Source organism: Tamandua tetradactyla, chromosome 3, assembly GCF_023851605.1.
Source record: "Tamandua tetradactyla isolate mTamTet1 chromosome 3, mTamTet1.pri, whole genome shotgun sequence".
Taxonomy (NCBI): domain Eukaryota; kingdom Metazoa; phylum Chordata; class Mammalia; order Pilosa; family Myrmecophagidae; genus Tamandua; species Tamandua tetradactyla.
In genome coordinates, this window is record NC_135329.1 from 73,820,636 (window position 1) to 73,843,926 (window position 23,291).

At 33.3% G+C, this 23,291-nt stretch overlaps 1 pseudogene; it reads left to right on the forward strand.

The window, feature by feature from the left end:
- Positions 1 to 791: 791 nt before the first annotated feature.
- Positions 792 to 1,688, forward strand: LOC143675622 (olfactory receptor 14A16-like; annotated as a pseudogene).
- The last annotated feature ends 21,603 nt before the right edge of the window (positions 1,689 to 23,291 follow it).

A 23,291-nucleotide genomic window follows, 5' to 3' on the forward strand; every position in this document is an offset into this window, starting at 1 on the left:
ATTAGATATGGGGGAATTTAAATGGGGAAGAAATAAAAAATAGTTTGCTGAGCAATGCCAATAATCTCAACCCATATATTGTAGGATATTTGATAACTACTGTAACTGGGTTACTTATGAAATTCTATGTAGAAGACTAAATGAAAATAACTTGGGAATTGCAACAAAGAAACAAAAGGAAGCTATTAACTAAATTCTATACTAAAATTTTGAAATTTGTGAACTGTGCTAAATTGAATGCTTTGAAGAGTCAATAAGGCTAAAGATTTTATAGGAGTATCTGAGGAAAATTGACAATGAATAATTTAGTATTTTTCTCAGAATTATTTACATCTCAAATTCTCAGAAATTATAATGAAATTGTGATTATAATTTCATAATCAACATGGGACAGAATGTAGAGACAGGAAGCTTGGGGAACAATTTAGCTTTTGTTCCTTGGTCAATTCGTATTTACCTAAAGGTTTGGGAGGGTTTTCATAGATTCATGTAAAATTTTAAGTCATCAAATATCAACATCTCTCACATAATATTTAAACAATACTTTAATGACAGACTTATTTGAACTTAAATTAAATTTGGTTAAATAAAAGTAAATTAGCCAATACATGAGTTATGATCAATATACTGAAGACTATGCACATGGAAGTAATATTTCAGTAATTTAAATAGGACATTACCATATGTAGAGACAAATTATGATATGTATACTCTTGTGAGATTTGAATTTGTTGATGTTTTGCATCTTTCTTTTTGTTTATTGATATTTTGAACATATTATGACTTCAGTAATGAGAAATGAAATGACTGTGACTGAATTTATCCTCATGGGATTTCCTACTAGTCAACATATGTACATTTTGCATTCAGTGCTCTTCTCATTCATTTATTTGCGGGCCCTGCTGGGGAATGCCCTCATTATCACGATAATAGCTTTGGACCAGCACCTCAAAACCCCCATGTACTTCTTCCTGAAAAATTTATCCTGCCTGGATTTCTGCCTCATTTCTGTTACAACCCCCAAAACCATTGTCAACTCCTTGACCACAACAACTCCATCTCCTTCCTTGGCTGCCTAGCACAAGTGTTTTTTATGGTGTTTTCAGCAACTGCAGAGGTGCTCCTCCTCACAGCAATGTCCTTTGATCACTATGCTGCCATCTGCCATCCCCTGCACTATGAGGTCATCATGAACATGAGCGCATATGTGCAGATGGCGGCTGTGTCTTGGGAATGCTGTGATGCACACAGCTGGTACCTTCTCCTTCTCCTTCTGTGGGTCTAATGTGGTACATCAGTTTTTCTGTGGCATTCCCCAATTATTAGCTATTTCTTGTTCAGAAAATTTAATGAAAGAAATTGTGCCTATCCTCATTACTTCCATCTTGGATTTCTGCTGTTTCATTTTCATCACTGTTTCCTACATCTATATCTTCTCCACTGTTAGGAAGATTCCATCAAAAGTAGGCCAGTCGGAAGCCTACTCCACTTGTCTTCCACACTTGGTGGTCATTTTGTCATTTTTTCCCACTGGTTTCACTGCCCATCTAAATCCAACTTCAGGGTCCCCTTCTATTTTTGACATAGTAATTTCTGTGTTCTACACTGTAGTACCCCCAACCTTGAATCCCATCATATATAGTCTAAGAAACAAGGCCATGAAGATGGCTTTTCATATGTTTAGATAAAGAAGTATCATCAAAAAGTAGAATATATTGTTCTTAATCTTCAATAGCAAAAATAATTTACAAGTTTAAACCTACTATTTAATTCAGTTTTCCTCCAAATTTTATAAGTAAATATTTAAAAGGCAAACAAAGGGTCATTGCCTCATTAGGTATTTTCATTGAGCAGAGAAATTGCATGTCTCTGTTATTATTAAACTTTGAGAATTCCTAAAGTTATGGATCTTTTTTCCAACCCACTTCTTAAATAGTATTCATGAACTAAATTCTAGATATTTTTATGTGATGAAAATAAACATGTTTGCTTAGAAAAGACAAGTACACATTACCAACTTTTACCAAAAATAAGAAAAAACAAGTGCACAAACATAAAGCTACTCCATATCTGTATTCTCATATTGTCATTAATTCATATACTAAAACCTTGTAGGATCTTTTGGCTCATTTTTATTTTTTCCCTGTATTCGATGTTTTATTTATATGCCACCTTGGTGGGTAAGTTGCTTCAAAATTAAATGTGATCATCTTACCACTTCATTTGACTTCTGGGGAGCTATCTTTCTTTTTATATATTACTTTAGGGTTTTCTATAAAATGAAAATGGAAAAATGCATGTTAAAAGAATTTTGTCAGAGAAAATTATCAGAACCCAAGATGCTAGAGAAACTATGTTCCAAGTGTCATAATAAAATTAATATTAATTTAATGTTTTATGTTTTACTACCATAATTATACTTTCTTATATATTATATACAAAATAAATATATATAAGTATTAACATTTTAAACATCATATTTGCATTTTAAAATAAAACTGTCACCTTTTATTTCTACTATCATTGTGCCTATATTTAAAATTTCTCCCTAATCATCAAAATCCTGTTTTGATGGCTTTTGACTGGCTTTCTGCTAGATGTCTTGTAACTTTCTCAATCACTCTTCTACTATTGTATACATGACTTATTCTCATGTCAGAAATTTTGTTGAAGTAACCATGATACTAGATATAAATACTTATTTCCTAAAGCATTTGTACTATAAATTTAAGGTTATCAATTATTGCTTATGAAATGCCTTGAAATTATTCCCCCAGAACACATCATACTTTTAATATATATTAGGCATACAAAACAACATTAAATTAATGAATACATGATTTTCTCACTGATAAGTTTTATTTAGATTCTGTCAGTTATATTCCAATTTTCATTAAGTATTTTTTCACTTAGGAATATTTCATAAGGATTACTCTAATTTATTATTTGTTCTTCAGTGGAGGAACATATTTACTCACTGTGTATTATTCTGCATTCTAAATTGTCGTTCATTTATCTGCGGTGTCATAAAATTTATTGTCAACTTGAATGTGTCTTTAAATGACATAGATATTAAAATTACTTCATATAAATATTGTTCATCTCTAATTATCCCTTTAATTACAGCTTTGTTTACATAACACAGCTTCTGAGAATGATAACATTAAATCTGTCAAATTATTTCTTTATGAGTTTTGATAACTTCAAATTGATGATGTAGTTAATTGATTACATTTTATTCACATCCTTTTACATCTTTTTAATTTTATGTAAAAAATTGTGTATTTATACTGAAATCAAGAAGATCTTGAGTTTTTTTGGCAGAATTTTTAATGTAAAGCAGGAAATACTTCTCTGAATGCTGGAAACATTTCTCAATCATGTCCTTTTTTATTACAGTTAATATAAAGAACAAATTTCGGGCAGGCCACGGTGGCTCAGCAGGCAGGAATGCTTGCCTGCAATGCCAGAGGACCCGGGTTCGATTTCCCGGTGCCTGCCCATGTAAAAAAAAAAAAAGAACAAATTTCATCATTTTGAATTAAAAATGACACAATATTAAGTTCAATTAATACTTATTGTTTATCATATAGGGTATATCACATCCTCAGTGGGAAATTGTTTTTAGCCTAAACCATTTGCTGCTCCATTTTAAATCTTCCCCACTAAATAATTTCCTAGGCATGGAATTTAAACATGCCATATGAAATTTAAATTTGTGTGGGTTATCCTTTATTGTTCAGATTTTAATTTTACTGTGGTAAATCCTGTGACAATACTCACACACTTTTAGTCTTTTCAGAGAGGTATTCCCAAGATTGTTGCAAGCATTAAATCAGTAATTCATGTACCTTCGATGGGCAATCAGAAAATGCTGATGATCATTCATCAATTAATATTCATTGAGAATATGTATGCTTTATATCTGAACAGATTTGTGCACATTTTCATTGAATACTATGAAATATTAACTGATTTTCTTCATAAATGATTCTCTGATAACAAACAAAAAGTAAATACACCTGTGGAAGTTTTAGGCACAAAGCATAGTCTCAAATAATAAGGGCCCAGTGGCCCCATGTGCTACCAGTGACTCCTCTGGCCATGATTACTTTTGTTCCTGATGAGGCCAGACAAGATCCTCATGTCTCATCACCCACCTGGGCTTCTGGGAAATGCCCACACCCACAAATATATCACTCCCTACAATTCCATGGAGAGTATATGGTCTAAAAATAATGAATTTCTTAATTTTCCAGATCATAAATATAATACACTTAACTAATTTGATGGGTTTATGTCTAAATTGCTATGCAGTTGAAGAAAAAATGGCCAATACCCATTTGGCCATAATTATTATTCTGTACCTGTTTTTTAAACAGAAAAAGAACAAGAAAAGGAAAAAGATACAGAGTTAAGAAAGTATTGTTTCATTGGCATGTTTGCAGCAAAGCTTGTGTGCTTTATTAAAAGCAAACAGGCAAAAATTCTTTTTTTTGGTTTAAAAGCTTGAAAATTTTTGTAAGAATAAACAGTATATATTTTATTTCAAAGCATTTTGTCCTTACACATATTTATTGATCATCTAGAATGTAAATCTGTTGATAAACAAATTGTGAAATTAAGATAGGGAATTCCACTTGTATAATTCATCAAAAATTGTAAAGGTAAAGCAGAAATTCCCTTTTGTATTTGTGTACAAAAAATTGAATCCAAATGCTTTCACTTATGGGCCCTGTGTATCTGTTCATTGTAGGTTCTGGGAAAACAAACAATCAAACAAAGTAACAATAACAATAAATACATAATTTGTTCTAAGGATCAATGCCTACCCTATCAGATCTTTTCTGTAAATATGGTTGGGAGTAGGGAAGGATGACTACATTTACTCTCATTGTGAAGAAATTTGATCTGGCTTTATGTTTAAACCAAGAATTTCTATATTCATGTCCTCCATAATTTTATAGAAGGTGTATGAATTAACTTAAATTTATAAGTTTAAATTTTAGATATGTCATTACTTAACAGACCCTATGCTTGTATAGAACCAGATGCCTATGATGTCTTTCATTCTTTCTAGGCTGATGACAATGGGAAGCCCTTGGAAGTTCAGCCTGACCGTGTGAGAACAGGGACTGTCTTAAGACTAGATGACTCAAAAATATGGAGGAGGGTGGGACATCTTGAAATATTAGCTAGAAAACTTGTTACAATTGTAGGGAAATTAATCTTGGGTTTGGGATGCTTAAACAATTGTTGAGATAAAAGTCAGAGCTAATACTTTTGTATTGAGGACCAAAATATTTTAAAATATTGTAAACAGTTAAAAAAGAACTATATTTCAATGTTTTCTTGATTCAAACATTTTATCTCAATTACATTTAAGTAGGTTGATTAATTTTATCTTCTTTTGAGTTACTAAATTATTGTATATTGTTTCTCTTTTTATAGTGTATCAAGATGAATCATTGTTAATTATATGTTAATGTCCCCAATATTTTGATTTGAATTGTTAAAAAGAAAAAAACAAGATTTTTCCTTATGAAACAAGAGCATATATTAAAATTTTGTACTTGGAATGTAAAGTACCATGTATCATATATTTAAAAATACATCAACACATGCCAGAAACCCAGGTTCAATTCTTGGTGCCTGCCCATGCGAAAAAAAAAAAGGAAAATATTGACAAAATAAAAAGTTTAAGAAAGAAATGTGAAAGTGAGATTTGATGCATGCAGATTTGAAAAAGAAATAACAGATTTTTAAAACTGGAAACAGATTTTTGTGTAAAGATTTAATGAAAATGAAAATGTTCTATTAAAATCATTAATGAGCTTGAAATTAGACACAGAAATCACCTGGAGAATTGCAAAGTGGAGAAGGAAATGAAATTTCATACATATCTACTAATATGCCCATGCACACACACACAAACAAGATATGACAAATTCAGGAATATGGAGGATGAACAACAAAGCATGAATAAATAATGATAACTCAGAAATTAATATTTTATTGATAATGATTGGTATTTTCATTTCAGGTATATAAAAAGGAACCTATAAATCTTGTGTAGGAAACCTTTTGTTCACTCTTCCAGATGCTCTATTTACCCATTCCATCAGTCAATATTCCAAAATGACACAGCTATGCACATGCTAAATTTAAACATGAAATGTAAGGACTCACAAAAGCTAAGGGGATATAAATGGTAAGCAGCTATGGTTAGGCAGGTTTAAAAGGAAGAGAAGTTATCTCCCTGGACATTTGGGTATTTGTGTAGCACTTAAGAATCAGAGTTGGAGCTCTGCAACTCTGAAAGTAGAATTGCTACACTGTTCAGGAAACTGAAATATATATCAGGCTTCAATTAGAGATAGGAATGAAGCTGATCTTACTGGGTCTAGGGTAAATCAGAATAAAAGGTAAAAGATGACATTGCCTATATTTTGGAAATTCACATACTGTATGAGACCAAAGGAAGGAAGTTTTATTTTGTCCAAGGCCTACATTTTCTGTAGTATATAATCTAACTCAACCTCTTGGGATAGCTCATTTAAACAATGCCAACAGAGGTCGCTCAGAATGGGAATGAAGGCTTGTGAGTTCTTTGTTTAGCTTAGTTTAACATCTGGACACATCCCAGAGTATGTTTAGAAGATAATTAAAAAGTATTGGCAAAGTACCTTATGTGACAGGAGAAAAATATGGAACTATTAAACTTTACCACCAAGGAAACCCCTGATACTCAAATGCCTTAAACATTTGGGAATTCCAAGTCAATTGGACCAAAATCAAGATCAAGCCCTTGATTCTGAGACTTGATCTTATGAAACTTACATCTATAACAGAGAACTTAAGCCTGTCTATAATTATGCATAAGAGTTATTTCCGGAAAATTTCTTTGGTTCTTCAGTTGTGGACTCTCTGTCTCTCTAAACCCAAATCTTCAAGGAAAATCAGTACATAGCCCCTACGTGGGGCACATTATCCAGTGGTAAAGGTCTCCCTGGCAACATGGGAAATGACACCCAGAGATGAGCCTCGCCATGGTACCATCAGATCAGCAATGCTTTCCTGACCAAAAAGGAGGAAAAATATGTAACAAATAATGTATTAGTGGCTAAGAGAGTTCAAATAGAGTGGAGGTTAATCCATAGGCTATTCTCATGCATGCTTCAGCTAGATATTGCAAATTATCACATTTTGCTATACCAAATCAAAATCATCCCCGTTAACCCTAAAGAACACATGAGACTCTATTAGAAATTCTACAAAAGTTTCACATGCTAAGATTACTCTCCAGAAACCTACAATATCTAGACTGTTCCTAGGCACAATATATCTTGAAGTCCAGTGGGGCCAGCTTCTCCAAGATCATAAACTATTTCTACCCCCATCACATATTGTTAACACCCCCTTAGAAAATGAGAATATTAGAATAGGCATTGCCCAAATACCCCTAAAGATTGGGGGGAGCAAAGAGAAAGAGGAGTTATAACAGAAAAGATATGATTCAACAAAGGATTATGACTTCTGAATCATTATGTTGTTATTTCTTTTAGTCTTGATTGTACTGGAGCAGCAAGAAGGAAACATCTGAAATTGTAGAACTGTAATCCTTACCAAACTCTGAAATCTGTTCTTCAAATGCTCATTACAATGTACTTACATATTTATTTTCTTTTTAACATAAAGGTTATATTTCACAACAAAAAAGTGTTAAGAAAGGAACCAAAGTCACTTCTATCAATGAAGTCCAACTATTTAAGTGAAAATAATCATTGGGAAAGTTATGTAAAATAAGAACCAGAGGAACAATTTCTGAACTTAGCAAAGGATATGGGAAACATTTTTCAAGAATATTGAAAAGTATCCGGAAATTATAAAATTTGGGGAAAAATTGAGGCACCTCAAAGACAGGATAATAACGTCTCGTTTGGGTTTCCAGTCTCAAAATATCTCCCCACAAGGTGTTTATTAATTACAACAAGTAAAAGTGTAACTTTAATGTGGAGAAAACCAGAAGAACCATCTTAACCAAGGGCTCAATGTTCATAAGACCAGGATTGGACCATGTTGGGCCTCTCATTAGGTATATTCCTGTCATATTCTTGCCAAAAGTGCATAACCTGATTGCAATCTTCAGAAAATCTCAGATAAATATAAACTGGTGTTCATTCTACAAAATAAATGGACTTCATCTTTCCAAATATCAGTGAGTGAGGGTATATTCCAGTTTCAAAGGACAGATGTAACTTGTGATTGTGTATTTGATCACTGAATATAGATTTGACATAGACACATAGCTTTAAGTGAATATATAATTATACATGCAAATCTTTTACTGAGAAACTGAAAAAAATTTTCCTCCTATATGAAGAATAGATGATATTTGTTATTAGTTGTTGCTTTATACAGATAGAGGCTACATATAAACTTTTTAAAAATATTTATGTTACTGTTTGTTTACCATGCTGACAGATTCTTCTATGAATTTTGTTGAAATCTTTTCATACTTTTTGTTTTTAATTGAACACTGTATTATTAATATTTTTAAATGTGAATTTTGGAGAAGGTTGTAATCACTTAAACACTTGCTCTATAGTTACCACTCCAACAGTATATGAGTAGTTATTGTTTTCATGGCACTAAAAGAATTGACAAATATTTTTCAGCCAATGTTATTCAGTATTTATTGTCTTGCACTTTGTTTCATGTACACCACCAGAAAATAATATTTTCCATATTTATTCATTTTCTGTATATAAGTTGGGAAAGCTAGTCTGCTACTGTGATCCAATTTACATTGTCACATGTAGATATGAATGTACCTAAATTATTGTATCATATAATTAAAATGTTTTGTGTGCATTAGGTAAGAAAAATTCAAATGAAATTAAGCAAAATATAATTTTGGTTGCAATGACAGATTTCAAGACAAATTTATCTCTACTTCCATACCAAAGACAATAAGATAATGGTGAAATTATGAGGAAAATTGACACCTATAAACAAAAGGTGAAAAGAAGGTACAACTGAGGGCACACATTAGCTAGTCTGTATTATAAGATATCCCATAAACAAGGGATTAAAACTCCCCACCTGTTCTTTTTCTTCCCCCCACCTGTTCTTGACCTCAGGAATGAAAAATCTACTACCCTAGGCAGAAGTAGTGGAATTTAAGGGTTTCAGAGTTTGAAGAATATAAATATCAGCCTGGAGACAAATGGCACTCTAAAGTCAAAGTGGGGATGGACAATACAAATAAACATGAATTTACAGTGACTAAAGATATTATAAAATGCAAAGTCCTTAATTATTGTCAATATCTTTCATAGAATGCCAGGGACCAGCCCATATGCAACTGGGAGAATACTTATGGTTTCTTTCTGGATTAACTGACTCCTTGAAAAAGTGGACCTCTAAAGCTCCATAAACCTTCTCAATGAAGTTCAGGTTTTAACATGCCCAGTCCATTCATGTCTCATTTCCAATAGTCTTTCTCTTCATCATCATGAACTCAGAGGCAAGGATCCTCGAGTGCTCATGAATAGTTTGTAAATTAAAAAATGAGTGAATAAAAAGATAATAATCCTGGAAAAATAAAGAAAACCTGGGTAAACAGGGTATTTCAATGAATAGAAAAAATGATTAAAGGAAAAACACACACAACACAGTAAAATCTTTCAAAAGGAAAAAAATAGAAGAATCACTCCAAAGAGTACTGGCTAATAGTGTCTCATAAACAAATACAGAGTTCTTAGTATTTGAAAATATTATAAAATATGTAAAATTCTGGCTGGAAATGTTAGAAGAATATATATAGTCCTTTCTCTGAAGAGTAAAGATAAGTCAGAGAGAAACTGAAAATTGGAGACACACAATAGGAAATAATATCAATGATGGAAATCATATCTAAATAATTCCAGAAAAACAAAGAGAAAACAGTGGATAGAAAAATATCAAAACTATTCTAAAATATTTTCTAAAACTGAAGGAAATAGTTTAAATTAAGGGACACATACCCAGGTAAATCCCAAAGAAATAAATTTAAAACAAAAAATAAAAATATTACATCATGGCACATTTCTGTGGAATTCCAGATCACTGGCAGTAGAATTTTCTAAGAACATCTGGTGAAGGAATGAAAAAAGAAGCAAAGAAGAAAGAGAAAGGAAATAAGGAAGGAAGAAAAGAAGGAAGAATTAATGAAGGAAGGAAGGAAAATAAAGTATTCAGATTATGTGAAATTACAGTGAGGTGTGTTGTTTACACAGAACATGTGGGGGTGGGCAAGAAAAATCCACACTCAAATGAAAATGAATTTTCAATTTAGACTTTTTTACACTATAAAAGTAGCAAATTATGAGAGTTTAGAATTCTCACATTTTGATCATAAATGTATCATTTCTTCTGGTCTTCCAACTTGGAATAATATTTTGCTGTTAAGTATTTGTTACTTTAAACTCAATTATCATCAAAAATAAAGCTCAAAAAACACTAATCTAATTTGAATAAAATGGACAACACAAAACAGTAGGATTATCTTAAACAAAAACAGAATAGGATATTATTAAACCTTATTTTAGTTTTCACAATAGCAATAAAGTACCCAGAACATGAACAGCTCTCTACATCTAGCACCATCTCTCTTGTACAAACCCCTCCCTCAACCTCACAATGGGAGTAGAGCAATAGTTTTATTTTCCCATTTCCAGTAGAGCCTTCTACAATCTATTTTTGTCAGAGAATGATCACGTTCAAGTAGTCAGATCAAGTGACTCCTCTATTCAAACAATTCACAATTTATTTTTTATTCACTGTACAAAGGTAATGGTTCCTGCAAATTCAGCATGACTTGACATAGTTCATCTTTTCCACTTTCACTCATCACCCTCTGGTGTCCACCTACCCTGCTCTCATGGGGAGCCCTGCTCTGTGCTGGTCAGCCATTGGGGAGTGTGTTCATTGTAGACCTCTGTCCCTACTTCCTCTAATTCCCTACAAAGCACAGCTTGGTGTTGAGAAGCAATGATATTTTCCCCTGCATTTCATCTTCAGCTGCATTGCTTTTATTGAAGCAGTGCCAACAGAAGGTATTCAAAAAACAATGAATGAATAATTGGAACCCAGAATTAATTACAGTTCCATCCATAGATGTGCAAACCACTGTCAGAATAAAAATATGACATAATTATTCCACTAATTACTCAATGAAATTTTATAAAATTTTAATATCAATTAAGAAACTCAATGGTGAGAAAGGTGGCACAATTACCCTTGGAATTAAACAGTTCACTAAATTGTAATTCTTGAGTCATGTATAAGCCCATGAGAGCGAGAGCAGTAATAGAGATGAAATGACTGTTTCTGGCAACATGGATATCCATAAAGGAGAATATGCAAGAGTTTTCAGAGGAATAAACATGCCATATGACTTCATTTTATTTTATTTCATTATTATTATTTTTTTTAGTGCTTTCTGTCTGTACTTACAAAACTCACCAAGGACATGGAGCAAAACTCACCAAGGACATGGAGATGACTTCATTTTAAATAAAAGTTTACAACCTCCTTCTATCCTTGTGATCAGCTATAATTGCACTAGCAGTGATCTCAGAAGACAGCTGGAAGCTTCCTGCACTAGGAGTGAAATGACACCAGTAAGTCTTTATTTAATTGAAGACAATTTATTTAAGATTTAAGAGTAACCTGAGAAATAAAACATTGTTTAATTATTTTACATAAAATGATAAATAATGTAATCTAAACAGGATAAGATGAAATCACAATAATTAAGGAAAGGTGGATAAGAAGGAATGAATGAAGAAGCAAAAAAGAAGCACTTTTTAAATGTACATTTCTTCTAACTATTAAAATATTATTGGTAGGAAAAAGAAAAAAATATTAGCAAGTAACTGAATCAAAGTCATTAAGGATCTCAACCTTGAGTCAATTTTCTTTTAAAATTTTATTACCCTTGCACTCAAAGAAACAAAGAGCATGGGTAACTAAGAAATACATCTACTCATGGCCTTGAACATTATCCTCAAATCAGAGATTGTAAGTAATTTTGTATTATGGTGAATCCACAATATGTTTTAAAGAAACAGCAGCAGAGATAACTAAAATCTAGATTCAAATCAGTTTTCCCTTTAACAAAATATATGGAATAGTTTACTCTATTAACTTTAATTACTTTATATCATCTCTTTTAAATACAACATCTAACTTCTACTGTGTGGTCCTTCCACCACCCACAATCTGGAAGAGAGTATGAGCATTATATTAAAATGAAGGAGCTAAAAGGAAGACTGTGGGTTGGAAAATGCAAAGTACATTTTAAAATATTTTACTAAATTTAAATGAGATTAAAAGAGGATATGTACTGATATGCATCATCCTGTCACTGACAACTGTCACCAACTACACTGTGTCATCAGACTAAGACTATCTGTATTTAGCTCCAAGCCTGTGTCATCTTTTCTCCCTTGATACATAATTTGTATTAAAAATTGCTAGAAAGATAGAATGTCTCAAGGAGGGAAAATCAGTACTGGTATAGACACGAAAACTGTTATAAAATATTTGCAATATTTCAGTTATACAATAGCATCTACCTTCTACAGTATGAAGAAATCATGAACATGGTCACCTGGTTGCAGATGGCAGCTGTGTCTTGGGTTGGTGAGTGTTTGAATGCTGTGATGCACATAGCTGGTGTCTTCTCCTTATCCTTCTCTGCATCCAATGTGGTCCATCAGTAATTCTGCAACATCCCCCAATTATTACCTACTTCTTGTTCAGAGAATTTGATAAGGGAAATTGTACCCATCTTCATTAGTGTCATTGTGAATGCCTACTGCTTTATTTTCATTGTGGTTTCCTATGTCTACATTTTCTCCACAGAATAGTTCATCAAAAAAGTAGGAAGTAAGCTGCTCTACTTACCATCCACAAGCAGTTTTATTATTTATATTCACTAACTTCACTGTTTATCTGAAGTCAACTTCAACACACCCTTCTATTCCTGACAGTATTATTTTTGTGTCCTACACTGTGATACCCCGAACCTTGAATCCTATCATATGCTGTCTAAGAAAAAAGGCCATGAGGATAGCTCTGGTTATGCTGATGGAAGGAAATCTCATCAAAAAGTAAATATACTCTTTTTTATTGCAATAGAAAATATAGCCTACAAATATTGATCATTTATTCATTTTCCTCCAACATTTACAAGTATTAGAAAAAAATTAAGCAGCTTCTTTAATAGGCATTTTCACTGGGCAAAAATATCACACTTTCTTATTATAATGTAAGTCTGTGTAATTTCTATGGTTATAGATCCATTTGTCAATGCCAACATCAAGTTGCTTTCATAAGCAGATTACTGGCTATTTTTAATATAATATAAGGGAATATGTTTGTTTAGAAGTCAGTACACTCATTACCAACCTTTATGAAGACAGAAAAAAGCAACAAATAAAATATTACCCCTAAGCTCTATTGCTTTATGACCTTACTCAACTGTTTGAATCAGTAAAATCTTGTAGAATCTTTTGATGTATTAATATTATTCATTTCCTCTGTTAAGGTGCTTATTTAAACACACCATAAGTGATGACTTAGTTCAAAATCAAATGTGGTGCTCTCACCAAGTTGGGCTTATGGAATGGTATCTTTCATTCTTTATACTCATTAGGGAATTCAGTCAAGTGACAAATGGAAAATGCAGTTTGCTTTTTCCCAGAGAAAGACATCAGAATCCCTAGGGAATAAAAGAGCTATGATTCAAGTCTTCTATTAAAATTAATATTAATTTTGAGGCATCTCCTTTGTCTTAAAGTTTTCATTACTTGGCTGATGATAGCCTTTCTTCTAGGTATCTCACAGCTTTGATGTTCTTTCTCCCACTCTTATATATGCATCATATTCTTGTATTATATAAAGTATTATGGTAAAATAAGCATGAAAATGTTAGTAAATATGTACTACCCTGAAGCATGGACACTATAAATTCCAAAGTTCTCAATTAAAGTTTATGGAATGCTCTATCATATAGAGCTCTGGACATGGAAAAACCATGTTTATCCAGTAAATCTCTGGAATGACACAATTATTTCTTTAGAACATTTTTAAATTTTTAGTGTATATCAGGTCTACAAAAATATTTCTTAAAAAATAATGAATATATTATTTCTCCAAGAACTACTTCCACTTAAATTCTGTATTGTTGTACTCCAATAGGGTCTTCATATAATTTTTTTTTACATAGTGCTATAATATAAGATTATATAATAAATATAAGATTTAATTTATTTGTCATAATGCAGAGGAACATGTTCATATTCTATTTCTATTCTGTATTGTAAATCACTGGTTCATATATTCTGCTAATTTACCTGTTGTGTCATAAAATTTATTGTTTACTTATGTGCATTTATGTGTTATAAAAACTGTCATCTAGGGTGGACCACAGTGGCTCAGCAGGCGGGAATGCTTGCCTGTGATGCCAGAGGACCCGGGTTTGATTCCTGGTGATTGCCCATGTAAAAAAAAAAAACTGACATCTATTACTTGTAAATATTTTCTATCTCAAGTTGCACCTTTAATTATGATTTATTATTTTTTAATTAAAACAAATTTTAATACTTATGAAATTAACTATCTCAATATATTTCCTTGTTAATTTGAGTACTTCCAGTTGATGTTGTTATGAATTTATGGCATTTAACAAATTTTCTTTATATCTTTTTCATTTAAGACAAATAGACATGTCTATTTAGACTCAGATCAAAATTATGAAGTTTATTTCTCCATAACTCTTAAAGAAAAGCATGAAATATGTGTCTGAATGTTGAAAAACATTCATCAATCAAATCTCTTTTTTATAGCAAATTATGATAAACAATGAATTCCATCTTATTAAATAAAACATGAACAAAATATTATTTTAAATTATGACATATCACATACTTATCACAGAGGGCATATCAGCTCAAGGGAGAAGTTGGCATTAGTCTAAACCAATTCTATTCTTGGTTGCCACTCTATTCTTCACTTTCTCCATTAATTGATTTCTTTTCTTTTTTTATTTGACAAAACAACATATAAACACATACCTTCTTAATATACAAACATTCCATACATGGTGTACAAGCAATGGCTCACAATATCATCACATAGTTGTATTTTCATTACCATGATCATTTTTTAGAGCATTTGCATCACTCCAGAAAAAGAAATAAAAAGAAAAACTCATGCATACCCTATCTCTTATACCTCCCTCTCATTGACCACCAATACTTACATTTGCCTCATATATTTTAACCATTGTTCACCCTATTATTTTTTATCCATAATTTTTACTCAACTGTCCATATCCTAGATAAAGGGAACATAAGACACAAGCTTTTCACAATCACAGTGTCACATTGTAAATGTTATATCTTCATACAATCATCTCCAAGAAACAAGGTCTCTGGAGCACAGATCCACAGTTTCAGGTACTTCCCTTTAGCCACTCAAATACACCATAAAGTGAAAAGGGATATCTATACAAAGCATAAAAATAACTTCCAGGATAACCTCTCAACTTTATTTGAAATCTCTCTGCCACTGACACTTTATTTTTTCTTGTTTCTATCTTCCCCCTTTTGTTCAAGAAGATTTTCTCAATCCCTTGATGCTGTGTCCCAGCTCATTCTGGGATTTCTGTCCCATTTTGTGAGAGTCACACCTCTGGGAGTCAAGTCTCACATAGGAGTGGAGGGCAGTGGGTTCCCTTGCCATGTGTCAGCTTAGAGAGAGAGGCCACATTGAGCAGCAAAAGGGGTTCTCTGGGAGTTACTCTTAGACCTCATTTTTAGTAAGCTTAGCCTGTCCTTTCAGAAATAAGTTTCATATGGGCCTATTGATGTATTTGTCCCCACTGAAATTCTCCAAATTGGGAAGCTGAATCTTGTCCCCTTTTTCCCCATTCCCCTAAGAAGACCCTGCAAATACTTTTTATTCACTGTCCAAATCACTCTGAGATTTATAATTGATTTCTTAAACAGAGAATTTCAAGATTCAGTGCTTTATTTGATTTTGGAAAGGTTGTACCTTGCCATTCAGCCTCTAATTTTTCTTTGTTAAATTAGATGATAATGCGCACGCTCTTTTAACCTTTTAAAATAGGTATTACAAACATTACATATTAATACATTAATGTAAGTTATTTCTTGGAATATATTCTGTGTGCATATTTCTCTTTGAGATGAATAACAATTTTCCAACATCAATTTCTCCTCTCTTAGAACATAATACTTTTCAATTCCTCAGTGTTTGACATAAAGTTTACAATATCCATTTACAACTAACCTAAGTCTTTTCTTAATTAACACTATAGTTTAACAAATAGTGCAGGTAACACAGTAGAGAATTCCCCATTCCTTTTTCTCATCCCTTATAGTGCTGCTATCTTTCAATTCCTTTATCCATAAACTTGGTCAACCAAAATATTGCTAGAATTAGATTTTTTGAGTTAGCTGTTATCTATTAGATCACAACTAAGAAGAAAATTAAAATATTTTCTTTTAGTTTGATTTATTCATTCTCTAACTCCTTTTCTATCCTTATTCAAATTTTTATTGATACTATTTGTTTTGCCTTTGAAGAACAACTTTCAGCATCTGTTGCAATGTGATTTTATAATGACAATTTACATCTATTCTCTGCTTGCCTGAGAAATTATTTCTACTTGATTTTTTTTAGCTGTAATGATTTTTCTAGCATTTTTACTCAAAGCACAAGCAACAAAATAAATAATAGATAAATGTGGTCTCATCAAAACTAAAAACTGTTGTTCCTCAAAAACTATTGCTTTATCCTGAAAGCAAAAATGAAAATCCACACACCTGAAGAAAATATTTGGACTAACATCCAGAATACATGAAGAAATCCTTCAGGTTGACAACAAGACAAGTCAAACAACTCAATTGAAAAATAGGCAAAAAATATGAATAAACGTTTCTCCAAAGAAATCTAGAAATGACCAGAAAGCCCAAGAGAAGATGCTCAATATAATCATACATCAGTGAAATGCAAATCAAAGCCACTATAGAAGCTACCATTTCACACCCATCAAAATGGCTGCTCTTAAAAATAAATACAGAGAAATGGAAAATAACAACTGTTATACAGTATGCAGAGAAATAAAAATACTCCTCCATTGCTAGTGGCAATGTAAAATGGGGTAGCCACACTGGAAGATAGTTTGGGGGCCATTAGAAAGCTAAGTATAGAAATACCATGTGACCTGGCAATCCTACTGTTAGGCATGTACCAGAAAGTGCTGAAAGCAGGGAGTCAAATATAGACTTGCACACCAAAAATATAGAAGCAACCCAAGTGCTAACAAACCAATGAATGGACAAATAAAATATAGTACACCCATACAAGGGAACATTATTGAATTATGAAATATGATATCCTGACATATTTGACAACATGGATGATACTTGAAAATATCAGAAGGAGTGTGTGTGGATGCATGCATGTGTGTGTATGTGTGTTTCAGGCTGATTATTTTCCAATTGTGTGCCATCTATTATTTAATGTTTTCTTTAAGTTTTGAGTAAAGTTTTTATGGGAAGAATAAAGGCATGAAAAAAGTATACAAATCATAAATATGTACCCCCATAAACTTTCACAATATGAAAGTTCTCATGCAACCAAACTCCAGATCAAGGACATGAGTGTGAGTCAAGGGGTTTTCATGCCTCCTTGTAATCCAAGCGTAACCACTAACTTAACCCATAAATCTGTATCAATTAATAAATTCATGCTGTGTGAATTTATGATTTACTCTTTCGTATAGATTTCCAATGTACATATACAATGGTTAAGTTCATGTGTCAACTTGGCTCAGTTAGTGTCCAGTTATTAAGTCAAGCACAACTGGCCTGTTACTGTAAGTATATTTCATGGATTTATATAATCTGCACATTGATTACATCTATGACTGATTATATTTGCATTCTAAGGAAATTACTTTTGACAATGGGAGAAATCCCATTTTTGAGAGCCTTAAAAAAGAAGAGATTATTTCAGACATCACAAAGAAGAAAAGGTTCTGATAATGTGTTTAATATCATACCTTCCCTTATGGTTCAAGCATGTTATGCTGACAGTGAGATGAAGAAGAATAAACCTGCTGAACTTTTACCTGAGGGGATGACTGTAGATTAATTCTCAGACAAACCAGAGGCTTTATTCTATGTTATAATATAAAGTAAGAAATCAACCTGGTTTCATTAAAGCTCATAGGCAAATGTCTGGGACATGCTTGATTTTGTTTAATTGTAAATCATGCTTGGTTATTAGAAAATATTTACTAGGTAAATTTAGTATTTCAAATATATTCTTTGGAATACTAAATTACTTGGAAAGGTGAAAATGAATTGCTAATGAAGACCCTGAGGATGTCAATCAGATTGGCTTTGCCACTGAGCAGTTGTAATTCCATGGGAGGTGTGGGAGAGCTGAAAGACTGCCCCTCTAATAGTATATCTTCTGGCCTGGATTTATGCAGCTGTTTCCATCATGATTTCTTTCTTTAAGCTTTGCCACTAAAAAATTTAATAAAACAAAATAAAGCCAAGAAAAACCTTATTATAATATAAGAATTTCTATAGATGTCTTTCCACAATCACTGTTTTGGAATCCTGCCCATGCCTGAAGTCCTTGGCTTTGCATCTCATCTCCCACCCCTTCTTCATTTTAATATATCAGATAGAAAATTATATTGAATAATATATATTGGCATTGCACATACTATACAATCTAATTCTGAGCCTGCTTCTTTAGACTGTTACAAAGCTAATGCAAATGCTAGAGTTTGGTCAATTTGAAAGCATAAAATGCATTTCTGCTGCTAAAAATGTTTTACCCAAAACTTTGAGAGAAGAACATATAAAATCTATTATTCTAATATGAGTGTTTCGGTTTGCTAAAGATGCCAGTATGCAATATGCCAGAAATGGATTTGTTTTTATGAAGGTAGTTTATTAAGTTGCAATTATAAGCTGTTGAAAATGTCCAAATTTATGAACCAACAAGAGGATACATTCTTAGAGGAAAGACAGTTGGCATCCAGGACACCTCTGTCAGCTGGGAAGCCATATGGCTTGCATCTGAGGTCATTGCTCCAGTTCGTTCCTTCTAACTTTTGATCCCAGTGGCTTTCTCTCCAAGCATCTGTGGGCTCTCACTTAGTATCTCTGAACCAAACTCTGGAATCTAATTCTCTTAGCTTCCCTTGACACTGTGGCATAATTTTATTCTTGGCCTGGTGGCTTAGTCTCTTTCTCTCCCTCCCTCGCCATTTTGGCACGTCCGGTTCTTCTAAGCCTCTGAATTACAAGCCTCACCAGCGACTAGTGATGATGCAGCCTTGTCTCTCTAACCCTATTGGCCTTCTCCTTAGTCCTCCACCTACCCAACATCCTCTGCTACGGGTACACTCAGGAACAGCATCTCTATGGTCACAGTCACTCATCCGTCCTCCCTGTGTGATTGGCTACCCTCCCCTGGAGGCCACGCCCTAACTCCGCCTCTCCTCAAACTGTATATAATCCAGGGCTCGTCAAGCCTCGTGGTCTTTAGCTTCTGGCGGCCCTGGCATAAGCGTCTACCAACAATAAAGCTACCTCGCTTCATGCCTTAATTGACTCGGCCTCCAGTCCTTTAGACCCGCAGCGAGGTCTCCTGCGCGCGCCCCTTGGACCCAGACCCCCGGCTCGAGCCCCTTTTCTGCGTGCGGCAGTGTCGTCTAGCAAGCAGTGAGAAGCTGAGGAGTAGAGGTTCCCCGATAGTTTAGCGGTTGGGCCAAACCGCATGACACTTTCCAGTTTCTGGCTATTTCCCTGTGTCTTTGCTTAGTACCCAGGATATTTTGGTCTAGCTCTTTTTGGCCATAAATGAGCTCTCTTAAAAACTCTATTAAAATGATTAAGGCTCACCTTGTATGGGTGGGATCATGTCTCCATCTAATCAAAATGCCTTACCCTGAATTGGGTAGCTTGAATCTCCATGGAAACAACTTAGTCTATAGGTCCCAAACAATAGATTGTTATCATCCTCCACATATAGGATTAGGATTAAAAGAATATGGCTTGGTTGGGCCATGGTGGCTCAGCAGGCAGAGTTCTTGCCTGCCATGCTGGAGACCCAGGTTCGATTCCCATTGCCTGCCCATGCAAAAAAGAAAAAGAGAAAGAATATGGCTTTTCTGGGGTGACAAACAGCTTAAACCAGTAAAATGATGATTATAACAGGAAAATGTACAGTGTTGAATTGCTACCTGAAGTGGGAACCTTAGACAGGAAGTATCCACAAATATAGGTTAGCTTTGAAAAAGCAGAATTTCTGGACACATCCAGAACTGTTAAATCAGAATCTGCATTTGGACAAACTTACCAGTGATTCATTAGTACATTAATAAGTGAGACTATTTCATGTGTGGTATTACATGAGCCATAATTATTAGTGAAATCAAATATAGCACTATAATCATATGTGAAAAATGATAAGGAGAAGGTATTTATTCTTTGAATTTTCATAGTGGAAATATGCATTTGTTGGCTCCAAGGAGACCATTTAAAGAAAAAGAGTTTAGAGTATTCATCAGCAGTTAGTCAATGTATATTTTTCCACCAAGTGTTGTAATATTCTGAAAAAGGGTACCCAAGGGAGATCTGAACAGCTATGCCAAAATTCCTTTTAGCTTAAACTTAGGAGCTATTCTTATTCAGCATGAGATGAATATTAATTCTGAGTAGGAATGAATCTTGTGTATTATTTCCCTGAATACCTACACTGTAAGCTTCTTTGGGTGAATGATACAGACTGTCTTAAAATCCAATGTCCTATGTTTTCCAATACAAATCAAATTCTTGCTTTAAGGTATGCCATGCTGTATGTTTATTGTTTACTGTTTCAAATGTCAAGTTCTGTGAAATAAATAAGGTTTATACCATTAAAATGAATAGCTTTGTTATATAGCTTCAAGTTGCCTATCTCCTATAAATATATGAAAGAAATAAAAGTATATGTTGGTGTCATATAGCCATAAGTTTTGCTATTTTATTATTTAAAAACATGATTATACAAACTTTACATGCTCACTCCACAATCATGCAATGATATATATCCATTGGCACTGTGCTAGCTGCATTTAAAGAACTTCAAAAATATATAGTTTTACTTGTGTCTAATGCTTCATTTATCTACCTTATAGACAGATGGGTAAAACATATGTATTAAAATAAATAAATAATAGGGGGAACAAATGTTAAAATAAATTCAGTAGATTTAAATGCTAGTGATCAATGAAAGGGAGAGGTAAGGGGTATGTTATGTATGATTTTTTTCCTGTTTTCTCTTCATTTTTTTATGAATTGATGCAAATGTTCTAAGAAATGATCATGATGATGAATATACAACTATGTGATATTGTGAGTTATTGATATATATCAATAATGGAATGATTGGATGGCAAGAATGTTCGTGTTTGTATATTCTTATGCTGAATTTTTAAAAAAGTGAAAAAACATGTAGTTTTAAAATAAGAGATGTTATGTTTAAATGGTAGGTAGAGCTTCAGAGTGGCCATTTTATCTAATAAAAGTCAGAAACTTCATGAACTCATATTACACAAAATATTAGAAAGCTGCGACTTTCATCAATAAAATAATTTATTCCTTCACTGAGTGGTTTTATTAATAAATCAAAAAGTACATTATTTGATTTTTAAGGTAAGTATAAATGGTCTTGGTTCCAAGGGAGATATGCATATTTTTTGTCACTCAAGGTTAATTACATGCCCACAGACATTGGCTTCTGGGATAGTTAAGTTCATGTGCCAACTTGGCTGTTATATTTTCCAACTGTTTCATCAAATAAGACCTGGTCTTATTGCTACTGTGAGGGTATTTTGTGGGTTTAAGACATCAGTAAATTGATTGTATCTAAGGCTGATTACACCTACAATCAACAAAGGGCATTGCCTTCGATATTGAGAAATGATTCATCTAATCAATTTGGGGCCTGAAAGTGAGAACTGATGGTTTCAGCAACCATAAAAAAAGTTTTTATTACCAAAAAGAGGGATGCTACTAGTGTAAATGCATAAAATGTGGAAACAGCTTTGGAATTGGATATTGGGTGAGGCTAAAATAATTTTTATGGCTCAAAGATGAGTGAAAGCTGTAGAGGAAGTTTGTATCATACAGAGAAAGCATAATTCATTATGAAAAGAATGTTGGCAAGAATATGGTACTTCTGGAGATGTATCAGAAAGAAATGACAAATGTGGCATTGGAAATTGAGCTGATCCTTGTCTTGAGTGGCAGTGAATTTGGTGAAATTGAGTTCTGATGCTGGGTAAAAGCAGAATATGAATGTGATGAACTTGGACATATAACTGAGGAGATTCTCAAGCTAAGTGTGGAAGGTACAACCTGGTTTCTCCTTGAAGCTTATAGTAAAATGCAGTAGGAAATAGGCACATTGAGAAATGAAGTTTTAAGCACAAAGTAGACAAAGATTGATGGTTTGAAAAATTCTGAGCCTATGCAAATTGTGTGCTCTGAGATGAAGGCCGTAAGTGGCTCTATCAGAGACCAACCTGACTGTCTATAAAATGAGTCCCAAGAGAATAATGTTTCATTTAAATGTTTAACTAAACATGGAACCAGTCAGCCATTGCATTGAAAGTATGGATTGGAAATACAGTTTCATGTAGGAAGCATCTGTGCAAAGTTCTATAGGCTAATGTTTCAGACCCCTGTGAACTGCATCTAATCCAAAAAGGTGTTTGTGAAATTTGTATGAATAGGTCCACTGTCAGACTGGATTGAAAGGGGCAGAGGAGGAATGACTATAAAGAGTAATTTCAATTAACACAGAAGCCAAGAACTGGACAAAAGATATCTCCTTTAGCTAAGAGAGTGAGACTAACCATATATGTGGAAATGATAGCTTGGCTCTTGTGTTTAGAGGTGACAGATGATTTGCCCCTGTGTTTGGAGGACATAGCCCTATACCCTATCGTTCAGGAAGAGTGCTGCTACCACAAAACCCAGAAAGGGTGTAGCCCTCACCCATTGTTTGAGGTCACTAGACAAGAACTTGGAGTGGAGGGCTGCCCATCTATCAGGCTCAGAAGACAAACCATCAGTTCACAGATGGTTGCCAGACCTTGAAATCTAATGGAATTTATATTGCTATGTTTCAGCAGTTCTTTG